The sequence below is a fragment of the Chlorocebus sabaeus genome, chromosome 2 (assembly GCF_047675955.1).
Source record: "Chlorocebus sabaeus isolate Y175 chromosome 2, mChlSab1.0.hap1, whole genome shotgun sequence".
NCBI classification, from domain to species: Eukaryota; Metazoa; Chordata; class Mammalia; order Primates; family Cercopithecidae; genus Chlorocebus; species Chlorocebus sabaeus.
Window position 1 is genome coordinate 97,759,952 of NC_132905.1, and position 15,424 is coordinate 97,775,375.

Consider the following 15,424-nt stretch of genomic DNA (forward strand, 5'->3'; position numbering starts at 1 on the left):
TCTGCTGACCCCTGGGATGGGGGATGGATGTGTTACAGGAAACGGGTCTGGATCCAGACGCCAAGAGGGGGTTCTTGGAGCTTGCACAAGAAATAATTCAGGGCAAGTCTGTAAAGTGAAAGCAAGTTTATTAGGAAAATAAAGGAATTAAGAATGGCTACTCCATAGAGCAGCCCCAGGACTGCTGGTCGCTCATTTTTATGATTATTTCTTGATAATATGCTAAACAAGGGGTGCATTATTCATGCCTCCCTTTCTTAGACCAATAGGGTAACTTCCTGATGTTGCCCTGGCATTTGTAAACTGTCATGGCGCTGGTGGGAGTGTAGCAATGAGGACGGTCAGAGGTCACTCTTGTCTCCATTTTGGTTTTGGTGGGTTTTATCCAGCTTCTTTACTGCAACCTGTTTTATCAGCAAGTTCTTTATGACCTGTGTTTGTGCCGACCTCCTATCTCATGCTGTGACTTCGAATGCCTTACCTGTCTGGGAATGCAGCCCCGTAGGTCTCAGCCTTTTACTCAGCCCCTGTTCAAGATGGAGTTGCTCTGGTTCAAACGCCTCTGACAGACGGCAACCATCTCATCTGACTCAGTGCCTCCAGACTGAACTGTTTCTCAAGAATCATTTCCAGGAGCGAGGTCTTAGTGCACCCAGGGTTTCCAATCTCTTTGCTGTGAAAGATCTTGTTTATAATTTTTGTCTCTGTAGAAGTCTATGTTTAAAAAATAATGTGTCTCCTAGGAAAAAAAATGCTTTTGTTTGCAGTGTTTTCCTATTACATATAGCCAAAAATAGTTAACGTCCATCCAGCAGAGATTAGCATCCACACGCTGGAGTTCGTGTATTTACACAAAGTTATCATCTTTCGTTTTGGTAAACTTTTACATCTGAGACAAACATAGAGTTATCTTTGGGCTTTTAAGAATTCCTGAGGGCCCCGGCTCTCCCGGCATCCTCTTGGAGACCAGGGAAGTCTGGGTGGGAACCTCCTCATTTTACAAAAAAAGAAACTAAGACCAAATGGGTAACGTCCTCCTTTAAGGTCACAGGCTGGCGCCGAGCCTTGGCTCTCAGCTCCCCTGGCAGTCGCGTGACTCAGCGCCCAACCCCAGCTGCCCCAGGGCCCTCCTTGCTGCCAGCCACTGCCTGTCCTCTCCCCTGACCTGCCTTGAGCCAGACTGGGCCCCCTGGGCCTTGGGCAGGGCTGGGTGGGAAAGTTGTCCAATGAGGCCCCCTCAGAACTGGAAAGCCTCCTTCTGGGTGTGCAGGTGGGCGTCAATCTGCCATTTGGCCCTGGGATCACCTCTGTGGCTCAGTTTGCTTATCTGTGAGGCCAGATGTCGGCAAGTTCAGGCTGAGAATTAAAGCGAATAATGAAGAGGGAACCCCTTTCCCAGGGCCTGGCTCATACGCACCGTGGACAACAAATGCCAAAAGGCTGGGCACGGTGGCTCACACCTGTAATCTCAGCACTCTGGGAGGTCGAGGTGGGTGGATCACTTGAGGTCAGGAGTTTGAGACCAGCCTGGCCAATATGGTGAAACCCCATCACTACTGAAAATACAAAGATTAGCCAGGGGTGGTGGCGGGCACCTGTAATCCCAGCTACTCGGGAGGCTGAATGAGGCAGGAGAATCACTGGAACCCAGGATGTGCAGTGAGCCAAGATCGTGCCACTGCACTCCAACCTGGGCAACAGAGCAAGTCTCTGTCTCAAACAAACAAATAAAAAAACTACTTTTCCTCTTTTCATTCCTTGCAAAAATCTCCTCTCTGGACAAATACTTTTCAAGGTCAGAATCTCCCTTTGCCCCCAGTTTTTCATTGAGGAGGCTGAGGATCTGAGTCTCTCTCTTTTTTTTTTTTTTGAGATCAGTTTCACTCTGTTGCCCACACAGGAGTACAGTGGCATGATCTTGGCTCACCACGAGTCTCTTTCTTAATAACGAACCCCATTACCGGGTCAGGAGAAGCTGCTGTGCTGTGGCTGCATCAGGGCCTAGAGCTGGGCTGCCTGCCTCTGCTGCTCCGCGTGCTGGTGGATAAGGTAGGGAGGTTTGTTATGCCTCAGTTTCCTTAAAGGTAAAATGGGGTGTCAATCATCTCTACCTTGTGGCCTGGTTTTGGTTAATGAACTAATCTATGCACATAACAAGGGCTCAATAAAGGTTAGTGATGACACCTCCTGCCAATCTGAGCACCTGGGCGCTGGAACCCTGTAAACAGTTAAGGGTGGGTGGCCAACTTCCAGCTCCCTTTAAATGTTTCTCTGAGTGTCTGCGCACCTGCGGTTCTCCAGGGGCTCTGCTCAGATCTCAGGGATCACAGATGCTAATGAAGAAAGGGTCTGTCTCTGTCATCCAGGCTGGAGTGCAGGGCCGCATGGCTCACTGCACCCTCAACTCCCACCTAGGCCTCCTGAGTAGCTGAGACTACAGGTGTGCTCTACCACACCCAGCTAATTTTAATTTTAATTTGGTTGCCCAGGCTGGTCTGTCAGTGAAGTTTTACACCATTGAGACAAACATAATATTTGGGGCTGATCTAAAAGCTCAAATTGAGGCTGAAGGAACCATCCAAGGTTTCAGTGAAGAGGTACATCATAATTCATTTTTAATAAGTATACAGAGCTGGGTGACTCATGCCTGTAATCCCGACATTTTGGGAGGCCAAGGTGGGAGGATCGTTGAAGCCAGGAGTCTGAGAACAGCCTGGGTAACAGAGTGAGACGCCATCTCTACTAAATAAATAAATAAATAAATAAATAAATAAATAAATAATAACTAGCTGGGCGTGGCGGTGCATGCTTATAGCCCTAGCTATTTGAGAGGCTGAGGTGGGAGGATCCCTTGAGGGATCCTGCCGTGGGCTATGATCATACCACTGCACTCCTAGCCTGCCTACCTGGGGGACACACTTTTTCTAATAATAATAATAAAAAATTATAAAATTTATGACTTATAAAATGTGTGCTCATGATAAATCCAAACATTACTACCTAACATACATATCAATTTTATTGTAATAAAATTTATTTACCCCTGCCCATTCAGTATCATATCTTCAAAGAGCTTTCTGGACTTGTATCTGACCATATTGTTTTCTGGTTTTTTTGTTTGTTTTTTTTTGAGCAGAGTCTCGCTCTATCGCCCAGGCCAGAGTGCAATGGCTAGATCTCAGCTCACTGCAGCCTCTGCCTCTCAGGTTCAAACAATTCTTCTGTCTCAGCCTCCTGAGTAACTAGGATTACAAGAGAGCACCACCACGCCCAGCTAATTTTTGTATCTTGTTTTAGCAGAGGTGGAGTTTCACCATGCTGGTCAGGCTGGTCTGGAACCCCTGACCTTAAGTGATCCGCCCACCTTGGCCTCCCAAAGTGCTGGGATTACAGGTGTGAGCCACTGCATCCGGCCTTTTTTGTTTTTTTGAGATGGAGTGCCACTCTGTCGCCCAGGTTGGAGTGCAGTGGCACAATCTTGGCTCACTGCAACCTCTGCCTCCTGGGTTCAAGCAATTCTCTGCCTCAGCCTCCCAAGTAGTTGGGATTACAGGCGCCTGTCATCACGCCAGGCTATTTTTTTTTTTTTGTATTTTTAGTAGATACGGGGTTTCACCATCTTGGACAGTCTAGTCTTGAACTCCTGACCTCATGATCCACCCGCCTCGGCCACCCAAAGTGCTGGGATTACAGATAGGTGTGAGCCACTGCGCCCGGCCATTTTTTTCTTTGTTTTAAATAAAGCACATCATTGTATATTCATTGCTCTGCACTATTTTTATTTTTTAATTTAATAGATCTTGGAGACTATATCCTATCAGCGTACACATATTATCACATTAAAACTTTAGAAAAATGTTTTAAATTAAAAATGCCAAATGAATGTTCTAGGGTTTATTTAACCAAGTGTCTGGTTGTTTTCAGGCTTCCTGTGATTATAGGTGGACTTGTAAGTCAGCACATCCCTGTATCCACACATCCCGCAGGTGCCTGTGGGAATTTATCTGCGGCACAGATTACCCAAAGTGACATGAGGGGTAAGAGGTTTTACAAATGGTGAATTCCACGAGCTTTGCAAAGCTTAACTCCTTTTTCAAGAATAAGGGAACTGTGAGTAGGACAGGTGCACGGTACTTTCATTTTATTTTAGTCTAAGTATCTAAGTATTTTCCGAAATAATCTGAGGAGGCTTAAAGGGAGGTGCAGGCTGCGTGCGGGGGCTCATGCTTGTAATCTCAGCACTTTGGGAGGAGGAGGTGGGAGAATCACTTGAGCTCAGGAGTTCGAGATCAGCCTGGGCAACACCGTGAGGCCCCCTTTCTACAAAAATTTTTTTTAAAAATTAGTCAGACATAGTGGTGTGTGCCTGTGGTCCCAGCTACTTGGAAGGCTGAGGTGGGAGGATCGCTTGAGCCCTGGAGTTCAAGGCTTCAGTGAGCTATGATTGTACCACTGCACTCCAGGCTGGGCGACAGAGCAAGACCCTGTCTCAATAATAAAAATAAAAGGAAAAAAAGGGGCACAGTAGACAGTACCAGTACTTGGTATTTAAAATGGTTTTCAAATGAAGCCCACCCAAGCTCAGCAAGTCCAGCCTGGGCCTGAGCACCCGAGCAGGCGCCAGGTCACACGAGGTACCGGGAGCAGGAGGCGGAGCCCCCAGCGGCCCCTGTCCTGACAGCGGCACCTGCGCGGCCTCCCCGGGCGGGTTCTGGGACCTGCCGCTGACCAGGTGCAGGGGAGGGGGGCACAGGAGCCGCTGTCCTGGGGCTGAGCGGCTCCGCGGTCCGGAGGGGACGGCGTCAGCACCCGCGTGGGTTCTCAAGGCAGCTCCAGGGCGACCCCCACCCCCGCCAGGGTCAAGTGTCGATACGATGTTGCCAGCCGGGTGCCAACTATGAATAAGTCCAAGGGCGCAGCACGTGGGCCGAAACGCGATCCTTCCGCGGAGCCGCTGCTCGCAGGGCCGTCCTCACCGAGCCCGCCGCGCGGCGACCCCTGACGGCGACCCTAAGCCCCGGCCGACGCGGGGAGGAGCTCGCGCCCGAAACTTCCCGGCGCCCGCAGGAGACCCTGGCCGGGGAGATGCCGGGGCCCAGGCAGAGCTCGGAGGCCCCTCCCGGCCGCACCCCGCGCCCCGGCCCCCTCTGCCTCCTCTGCCCCCGACCCCGTCCGTGGGAGCCCTCGCGGGACCCCAGCCTGGTCCTTCGCCAGCTCCCCCCGTTCAGTCCCGACCTCCCTGATCCCCGCGCCCCCCGCGGCCCCGGCCCGTCCGCACCCCTCCCCCAACCCGGTCCCCAGCCCCGTCCGTTAGCGGATCCCACCCAGGCTCCGCACCCGGCCCACACCTCTCTCCGCGCGCGTGTCCCCCCGTGTCCCCCCCGCTTCCTCCCCCCGTGTCCCCCCCGCTTCCTCCCCCCGCGTCCCCCCCGCGTCGCCCCCCCGCTTCCTCCCCCCGTGTCCCCCCGCGCGTCCCCCCCGCGTGTCCCTCGGCCGCCCCGCGCGCGCCGGCGGAACTGTGGGATCGCCGCGCACAGGAAGTGGCGGCGGCGGCGCGGCCGAGGGCGGAGGGCGGCGGGATGGGGGCCGGGGGCGGCGGGCGCCGCACTCGCTGAGGCCCCGACGCAGGGCCGGGCCGGGCCCAGGGCCGAGGAGCGCAGCGGCCGGAGCGGGGCCGCGGAGGCGACGCCGGGGACGCCCGCGCGACGAGCAGGTGGCGGCGGCTGCAGGTGAGTGCCGAGGCCCCCGCCCGAGGTCGGGCCGCCCCCCACATCCCCCACCCCCGCCGCCGCCCGAGGTCGCCCTCCCGCCGCCGGAGGTCGCCCCTGTCCCCGCCGCCCGACCTCGGGCCGCCCGGGGCCCCGCGCCGCAATGGGCCGGCCGCGCTCCGCGGGGCGCGGGGCCTGGGAAGGCGCGGGGCCGGGAGGGGTCTGGGCCCGGGTCCTGTGCATCCCCCGCAACCCGGGCCTCCCCGGCGGCCTGGTCCGGCGCGAGGCCCCGGCCACTTCCCGCAGCAGCCTCGGTGGCGCTGGGCCCGGCGGGAGGCCCGGGGGTTCGGGACGCCCGGGAGGGGCCCCGGCTGGGGCTGAGGGAGGGCGAGTGGGTTCCCGCGGGGACGTCCCCTCCCTCCGTCCTGGACTCTGCTCCAGGCCCCGCCCGGCTCCCCCGTGGACAGGACGCGCCTGCCGCCTGGTTTCGGGGCGCGGCGGACCCGGGACCCCCCCAGGGGCCTCCTCCTTGCGCGCCCAGACCGTGGGGGCAGTTTCACTTTTTGCCGCTCGGCGCGGGGAGGGCTGCGGGGCCCAGGGTTGACTGTGCGTTCGGCCCGGAGACCGGAGGCGCGTTTGCACCGGTTGGGTCACGGGATGGGGTCAGTCCGGGAACCAGAGCCCAGGGGGCGAAAACCCACCCCGGCCACCCCAGGACTCTTGGAAGAGTGGGTCCCAAGTACTTAGGAAAGGAGGGTTATTAGTATTTGAAGCTAGTTGAAAATGGTGCAGTGTTTTTTTTTTTTTTTTTTTTAACTTTGAGAGAAGTTTAGTGACATGGGGAAAATGCTTTTATAAATGGCTTCCCAGACCTTTTTTTTTTTTTTAAGCACAATTTTAAAAACCTTGTCTAAGAGAATACTTGAGCAGTTGGGTTCTTTTTCTTGGGAAACATGATCTTAGAAGGAAAGATGTGGGCTGTTGGCCTCCAGACAGAGGGTGATGAGCGTGCGGCTCCCATTAAAAATGAAAGCCAACGCTGAGAACAGAGTGCACGGCTCCTGCTGGGGGCTGGGAGGTGGGGCGGGCCCAGGCTGCTAGAGGGACCCAGGATCCTGCAGCTTTTAAATTGCGGGCGCGGCTGCTCCGACTCGCTTAGGAATTGCTGATCTTCGCCTTCTCAGTGTAAAAGCTTCAGAGGGGTCTCCCGGGGGTGCTGGGCACTCTCTTAATTTGGTTGCTTCTTTGCTGCTCCCCCTCTCCCTTTCCAACTAGTCCCCCTCCTCCACAGAGTTCGGAGTTAGCCTGTCCCTCTTCTCTTCTTGTATCCATTTCTGGTTACTCTTAGGTATCTTCTTGAGGACATTGTCTAAAAAGCAGCTACATGCCATTGACATTCAGACCGAACAGGGCCCCTTGGCCTTGGAAGGTTAGGGGCCTTAAATGTTCTGAAGCTGACTTCATGGAGTGGCCGCCCTCTGTGGTCACCCTACCTGTGTGCGGCCCTGTCCTGGCGGATCTGCCAGGGGAACGCGCTGCAGCAGCCTGAAGACTGCTGGGTTAAAGGCAGTGTGGCCGGGTGGGAAAGTCCCCAGGGGTGTGGATTCTACAAAAGGCCTTCCTGGAGGGAGGGTGCTGCCCCGCCCCAGGGCCCCAGGCCGGGCCCCAGTGCAGACTCCGCACCGGGGAGCTACACCCTGCGCCTGCACGCGCATCTGTGTGCCAGGGCTGGGGAAGCAAACTGAAAGTAATGGTTTTATTTTGGAAATTAGAAAAAGAACATTCACCAAAGTAATCTGTTCCGGGCCGTAGACACGCGACTGATACACATACCTCCCATCCCCTCCGCACTTTGACCTCCTAAACAAATGGTCTGACAAAACAGGGCTTGAGTTACTTGCCGGAGGTTATGTCACCAAACGGCAGGGCCGACTTGAGGCTTACAATCTTGGAACTCCCACCCACTGACCCGTCCGGGTCCTGAAAGTCGGCGGATGCTATCCCTGGTCAAATCAGAGGTAGGTGGGAAATGTTGAAATTCTCCTAAACAGGGAAGGGGAAGATCAGAATGTGTGTTTGAGAAGAACCTGATTTCCTGGATTCCTTTGGCAGAGGGGTGTCCTTAACTCGCCCAGTCACATTTACCCTCTTCATCGACCTTTCGCCCCGCTTAGGATCTCACAGTGTGGACCCCACGCTGAAGCCCCTAGTGCTTGGCACTGAAGAGCCAGTGCAGGCCCCTTGTCACCATCAAAACCTACCTCTGGTAAATGACTTCTGCTTCCACATTTTCCCTCCCTCTCTGGCCTTGTCAAAAACTCTTGTGATTTCCCTGTTACAAGCTATCGCTGGTAGACTGGTAGTTCTAGAGCACAGCATGGGATTTGATTGGCTACATTTGACTGTTTCCTTTTTAATGACTTGTTTAATGTGAGATCTTTAGCTACTCCATCTCATTGCAAGATTTTTGTTACAGTAAAGTTGGACTGAGTTTTCTAAAGACGGTTGCTCAGAAATTCCGTGGGAATTTACTTTTGGTTAACCGAAGAGTGTTTGGGGTTTTAAAAGGGTTGTTTCAAGTGGTAAAGTAACATGACAATGAGCCGTCTGTCCTTCCTAAAACCACTTCATAATAATTTCAAGATGAGTTCTAAGCTACCAGTTTCAAAGTGCTGCATTTTAGGCAAGTGCATTAGTGGTTCACCTTCTGACAGGCTTTCATTTAGTCATTTCGAAGTGGCCATGTTTTGATTATCTTTGTCAAGCAAAGTGCAGGAGACGTCACTCTAATAACCTTGGGACAGTGTCTGTGTTTAGTTTTGGAGGCGGGAAGGCCAAGTCAATGGTGAAAGTTGGCATTAGTTCTCTCTGCAGGGCCAAAGTCTACCTGGCCATTAGGCTACATGGATGCTGGGGTTAAACTGGCCACATCTTTTCCTAAGGATTGCAGATAGGATATGTTTTAAATGTTACTGGTGGTGAATTGAAAGCAACACAAGTACCCTTCAGTGCGTGACAGGCAGAAATCTCCCTCCTGGCTGGCGTACCCTGTCACTTAGGACTCAAAGTGGAGCTGGGTGCTCTTGGTGGGACAGTGTGCCTGCAGCCCAGGGGCCTGTCCCCTGTGACTGGGAAGGCCATGCATCATTGACGGAGATGGTCTCGATTCCTTTCCGAAAGCGGGTAGGGAATGAAATGCGTAATAAATAACAATAATGATGAACTGTAAAATGAGCAGTAGTAACAAGCTGTACAAGGAAATACCTGTCCTGAGATCGATTATTCACCCCCGACTGTCTGCCCTCCTGGTTCTCAGCCAGGTGCCGGGAGCTGAATACCAGTGCTGCAGCCGTGGTGGTTCTTGTTCTCTTCTTCCTATCCTACTTGCTGACCTGACATTAAATCTGTCACCTGCTTTATGACATGCTTACCTTATTATTTTATAAGCTCCTCTATATCCCTGTAAAGAGAGTGGTATTACCCCATCACACAGAAACTGACAGAGACACTGACAGGGGAAACTGAATGGGGAAGCCTGGCCAGCATCTCAGCTTGTGCAAATCTAGATTTAAACAAAGGTCTGATAGAATCCAAAGCTGTTATTCTTTCCACCAAACCACCTTGATGCTCGTAAGATCCAATAGATGAAAATCTACATTTCTGAAACAGAGACTAAGTCATTGGCTTCACATATACATATTATACATTTAAACACTTTTCACTTGTAGAAGGGCCATACTTACTGGACTGAGGGCTCTGAAATCTCCATCTGAATTGATAGACACAGATACATGCTGGATATGGTATGGAATCAAGATGAAAATTAATTCAATTGACGTAAATTCATCTACGCTGAGCTTTTTATGGTACACTTGGTGGGAGTAGAATGAAGAGCTGTTTATTGACTCCTCGTGTGAAGAATGTGCTGATGATTGTGTTAAGCTTTTCATTGATTGATTTCTGATTTAGGCCCTTGTCCTAGTCTAATTGGAGTGATTGAGTGAACAAATGTGCATTTTATTAGGGAGCTACACATAATCTTTGCGTTGAGAAATTAATCAGTTGTTAGACTTTGTAAAATATGGTGTAATAGCATTGATTTTTGCCCAAATAGACAGAAGTCAGATTGTTAGAGGAAGACCACGTCAGTTTGGGTTGCGCGGTTATCAGTTTGGGAAGCAGGTGCCAAGATGAGATGTGGAGTGCAGGGAGAAACCCTGCAGAGGATGGTGGGGGAGCACGCAGACCTCCAGGCAGGTCTGACCCCCGTGAGAGGAGGCAGGAGGGAGCAGGGCTGGAGAGGAGGAGCCTCAGACTCAGCCCTGAGTTAGGCACAGCCAGCCCAGTGCCAAGTGGACCCCCAGGGTGGCCCTGCATGAGTACCCCCTTTGGTCATTACCCCTGAAGGAGTCCCAAAGGTGTCTCAGCAAGGAGGCTGTGGCTCACCTGCCTCCTCACCTGTCACCTTGAAGCTACTCTCTCTGGCAGAGCTCCATGGCAACCTCAGAGACAAAGTTTAGGGACTTAAAATTGTATGCATTTATTTTAGAGATGGGGCCTTGCTGTGTTGCCCAGGGTGAACTCAAACTCCTGGGCTCAAGCGATCCTCCCACCTTGGCCTCCCAAGTGTCTGGGACTATAGGTGCTGCCACCACGCCTGACTAAGTTTAGTGACTTTTGATAATCCACAAAAACAAAAGGAACAGTAAAGACAGTCCCAACTGTGACTCACTATGCCGCATGGGCGGGCGGGCTTTTGGATTAGTTTTAGAAAGCGAACCACCGCCATCCTCCTTGGACTCCCTGCCGTGGCTGGCAGTGAGCTGGCGCAGGGAGGTGAAGTGCTGGTGTTCTGGGAATTTTCAAATGCACTCCAGCGATCAGAACACCCGTGTTTCAGTGCACACAGGTTATTTTCAGTTTTCTAAATCAGGAGCTTATTACTATGACTAAAGTTCTAGAACATTGGTTAGAAAATATGTTTGTCGTGCAGTTCAGTTCCAGCTCCAGGCTAGCATTGCATTTTCCTGGAGTCCCAAAGCCTTTGTAACTTTTATTTCTTTTCTTTAAATGTTAGTGAATTATTGGGGCCCTGTGTGGTGGTTCACACCTGTAATGCCAGCACTTTGGGAGGCCAAGGCGGGTGGATCACTTGAGGTCAGGGGTTCGAGAGCAGCCTGGCCAACATGATGAAACCCCGTCTCTACTAAAAAAAAAAAAAAAAAACCCAAAAAAACCCAAAAAGCCGGGTGTGGTGGTGCATGCATAGGTCCCAGCTACTCAGGACGCTGAGGAAGGAGAATCCCTTGAACCTGGGAGGCGGACTTTGCAGTGAGCTGAGATCGTGCCACTGCACTCTAGCCTGGGCGACAGAGCCAGACTTCATCTCAATAAATGAATAAATATATAAATAAAGCTATACAGGAAAATCGTAAACACAGATTCTGACAGGGTCCAGCCAGAAAGGTAAGTGAGAATGCAGACATGAGGCCTAGACAGGGGTGGCGGTGGTGAATATGAGAGAGAAACTGAGGCCTCTTCCGTGGGGTCTGGCTCACCTGGCCACCCGCCACTGACCCCCAGCTGAGCAAGGCTAGGTGGGTATAGGACCAGAGTGACTCCATCTTTAGTCTTTTGAGAGAAGCCAGATATCTGGAGTTTTATATGCAGTGTATTTATTTTTAACAAACTGCACATGCCAAATTACAAATGTTGCCACCTGAATTCAGCTGGGGCTACTATTTTTGCAGCCTCTGGGCTACAGTATTTGTTTATTTCTTGAAACAAAGTAACTGAACTAATTAAATGAGGACAAAACGGGCACTTCCAAAATGCAGGAAGAGAGAGGGGAAAAATCCCAAGAATTTATGTGCAGATGAAACCAAAAGAATCATTGCCTCTGTCTCAGGGATGGCTGCTGGAAACAGCGTTCTCTGATGATGCTTAGAGGAAAGGAGAAGAGGGTACTAAGAGAATAAGAATCAATTGGAAAACAAAGTAACTCCACGTGCCTTTAAGTGCCTGCAGGAGACCCTCCCATAAGCTCTATGCAAAGATAAAGCCTGCAAAAAAATAATGTTTTCAGAATGCATCCATATATTTACCAGAAGCACTTCTAATCTTGACCTGTTTATAGGGAATGTTATGTGTCCGTGTCTCTGGGCACACGTGGGTAGCCCTCTAATGTCCTGCATGCTTACCTCTGAGTGGGCTGTGTCCCAGAATGACATCAAGTCGCACAGTCACCAGCAATGTGTGAGGTTGATCCACATACTCGTTAGCACTCGGCATTGCTGTTGATTTTTGCAAAGATAGTCGATGCAAACTGTTGTGCAATTGTGGTCTTGCTTTACGCCTCCCTGCTGGATGAAATTGAGCATCCTGTGTATTTATGGGTCATGGGTGTCCTTCCCTGTGAAATGCCTGTTCATGTGCTTCATCCATTTTTCTTTTGGGTTATGTCTTTTTCTCACCTATTCCTTGTATATAGTTTCCATATTATATATTTCCTTATAGATTCAGGATGTTCATCTTTGGTTGTAATGTGTGCATTATATACTTTCCCAGTTGAGTTTTATCTTTGCACTTTTTTTGTTTGGTGAAAAGATAGTTTAATGTAATGTATAATTTTATCCATCCTTCTTCTCTAGGTAGTGCCTTTTGCATGTTACTTTAAGTTCTTCCCAATTCTTGGGTCACAAATGTATTCTGTATTATTATTATTATTATTGTTTTGAGATGGAGTCTTGCTCTGTTGCCCAGGCTGGAATGCAGTGGCATGATCTCCACTCACTGCAAGCTCCGCCTCCCGGGTTCACGCCATGCTCCTGCCTCAGCCTCCTGAGTAGCTGGGACTACAGGCACCCACCGCTACGCCTGGCTAATTTTTTGTATTTTTTAATGGAGATGGGGTTTCACCAGGTTAGCCAGGATGGTCTCGATCTCCTGACCTCGTGATCCGCCCACCTCGGCCTCCCAAACTGCTGGGATTACAGGCGTGAGCCACCATACCTGGCCTGTATTCTGCATTTTTTTGTAAAAGTTGTAAAGTTTGCTTTCTCTGCTTAAGCCGTTTATCCCTCTGGAGTTGGCTGTGCAGGTCTTCCTAGGTGTCTTGAAAAAGCACTGTGGTATTCCACATTCCGCTGGACACTCTGCTCACGTTTATTCCCAGGTGCTCTTATTATTGTTCTCGCTTTTGTAAATGGTGTTTTTTTGTTTGTTTGTTTGTTTTTGAGACAGAATCTTGCTCTGTTGCCCAGGCTGGAGTGCAGTGGCAGAATCTCAGTTCACTGCAACTCTGCCTCCTGGGTTCAAGTGATTTTCCTGCTTCAGCCTCCCGAGTAGCTGGGATTACAGGCATGTGCCACCATGCCCGGCTAATTTTTGTATTTTTAGTAGAGACAGGGTTTCACCATGTTGGCCAGGCTGGTCTCCAACTCCTGACCTCAAGTGATCTGCCCACCTCGGCCTCCCAAAGTATTGGAATTACAGGCATGAGCCACCATGCCCGGCTGTAAGTGATGTTTTTTATTTTTATTGATTTCTAATTCTTTGCTGGTGTTCTGTAGAAATGCAGTTGGCTTTTGGGTATTGATTTAATAGCTGATCACCTTGCCATTGCTTAAAATTTGTAGACTTTGGGCCGGGCGTGGTGGCTCAAGCCTGTAATCCCAGCACTTTGGGAGGCCGAGACGGGCGGATCACGAGGTCAGGAGATCGAGACCATCCTGGCTAACACAGTGAAACCCCGTCTCTACTAAAAAATACAAAAAAACTAGCCAGGCGAGGTGGCGGGCGCCTGTAGTCCCAGCTACTCGGGAGGCTGAGGCAGGAGAATGGCGTAAACCCGGGAGGCGGAGTTTGCAGTGAGCTGAGATCCGGCCACTGCACTCCAGCGCGGGCGACAGACCAAGACTCCGTCTCAAAAAAAAAAAAAAAAAATTTGTAGACTTTGGGGATTTTCTCAGTAGACATTCATGTCATGTGGGAATGGTGAAGACTGTTTCTTCCTTATATCTTTCATATTTTTCCTTCCTGTTTTGCTGCCTGGGCCAGGCCCTGAGCAGGGCCGGATGGAAGTGTGACAGGCCCTCCTTGTTCCATTCCTGATTTTAGGGAAACGCTTCTGCCATGTTGCCTTCTGGTGTGGGTACAAACAGTGGCCACTTAGTTCCGAATCGTCCCACTCTGCCTCCTCAAAGCAGAGGAGGCCTGGTGTGAGAAATACAAAGTGACCCCAAAGCAAGGAGCTGGAGAGATGGAAGGTCCACTGTCATGGGTCACTAGGGAGACACAGAAACAAAACCACAGAGAGCCGTGGCCTCCCCCTGCTGGGATGGCGAAACTTAAAAGACCTTGGGGACAAGTGCTGGAGAAGATGTGGGGGGCAGATGGAGCACTGGTGCCAGCGTGGCTGTTCTAGAGAATGGCAGGAGCTGCAGGGAGATGGCATCGAGTGTGGGGTGCACCTGCCATCTGCTTCCCAGGGGACGTACTAAGGTGTTCATAGCGGCATGTGTGTTAGAGTCAGACTCTGGGACCTCTCTCAATGCCTGTCTCCAAATAAAATGAAAAATAACTTCGTGCGACATTAACTATGGAAAGGGGAAGGAAGTAGCTCCTCCAGGCAGCAACATGTGTGCGCCTCTGGAGGATAACGCTGGGAGGAAGGAGTGAGCCGCAGAAGCGTGCACGGCACCAGACTCCATCAAGATAAAGCACGTGCACCAGCAAAACCCACGTGCCATGAGGACTCAGGCTCTAGTGCTTGGAAGGAGAACACAGGGTGCTTCTGCATCTTCGGCCTCCCGCGTTCAAGCGATTCTCCTTCAGCCTCCCGAGTAGCTGGGATTACAGGCGTGCACCACCATACCTGGCTAATTTTTACATTTTCAATAGAGACGGGGTTTCACCATGTTGGCCAGGCTGGTCTCAAACTCCTGACCTCAGGTGATCCTCCCACCTCGGCCTCCTAAAATGCTGGGATTACAGGTGTGAGCCACTGTGCCCGGCCCAAGTTGTCAGTTTCTTAATACAAAGGTCAGAATATTTTCTTAATTTTTAGATCTCTACTATATCTGACAGTAAATTACCCTTTTCATTCCTAAAATAGTTTTACCTTTCTTTTCTAGATTCATCTCACAGAGGCTCATCTGTTTTACTCATGTTCACAAAGAACCAGCTATTAGTCTTGCTGATTTTCTCCACTGTCTTTGTTTCCGTATCCCTGATTTCTGCTTTCATTGTCAGGATTTCCTTCTACACTCTTTGGGTTTATTCTGGCATTCTCTTTCTAGGTTACTGAATTGAAACATTTTCTTTTTTATTTTCTCTTAAGTTTAGGTTCTTAATTTTCAACTTTCTGTCATAAGTATTTTGCTATTTTTTTTTGAGATAGAGTCTCCCTCTGTCACCCAGGCTGGAGTGCAGTGGCGTGATCTCGGCTCACTGCAACCTCTGCCTCTCAGATTCAAGTGGTTCTCCTGCCTCAGCCTCCTGAGTAGCTGGGATTACAGGCATGTGCCATCATGCCTGGGTAACTTTTGTATTTTTAGTAGAGACAGGGTTTCACCATGTTGGCCAGGTTGGTCTTGAACTCCTGACCTCAGACAGGGTTTCACCATGTTGGCCAGGCTGGTCTTGAACTCCGCCTTGGCCTCCCAAAGTGCTGGGATTACAGGCATGAGCCACTGCGCCCGGCCCTGTCATAAGCA

The 15,424-nt window shown here is 50.8% G+C and overlaps 1 protein-coding gene across 1 annotated transcript in view; it reads left to right on the top strand.

Moving 5' to 3' along the window:
* Positions 1 to 5,590: 5,590 nt before the first annotated feature.
* The window catches only part of AGPAT3 (1-acylglycerol-3-phosphate O-acyltransferase 3), a 119,371-nt gene continuing 109,537 nt past the window's right edge, over positions 5,591 to 15,424 (top strand). The window contains exon 1 of the mRNA XM_007969602.3: positions 5,591 to 5,729. The gene's annotated coding sequence lies outside the window, so the exon portion shown is untranslated. The remainder of the gene's footprint in view (positions 5,730 to 15,424) is intronic.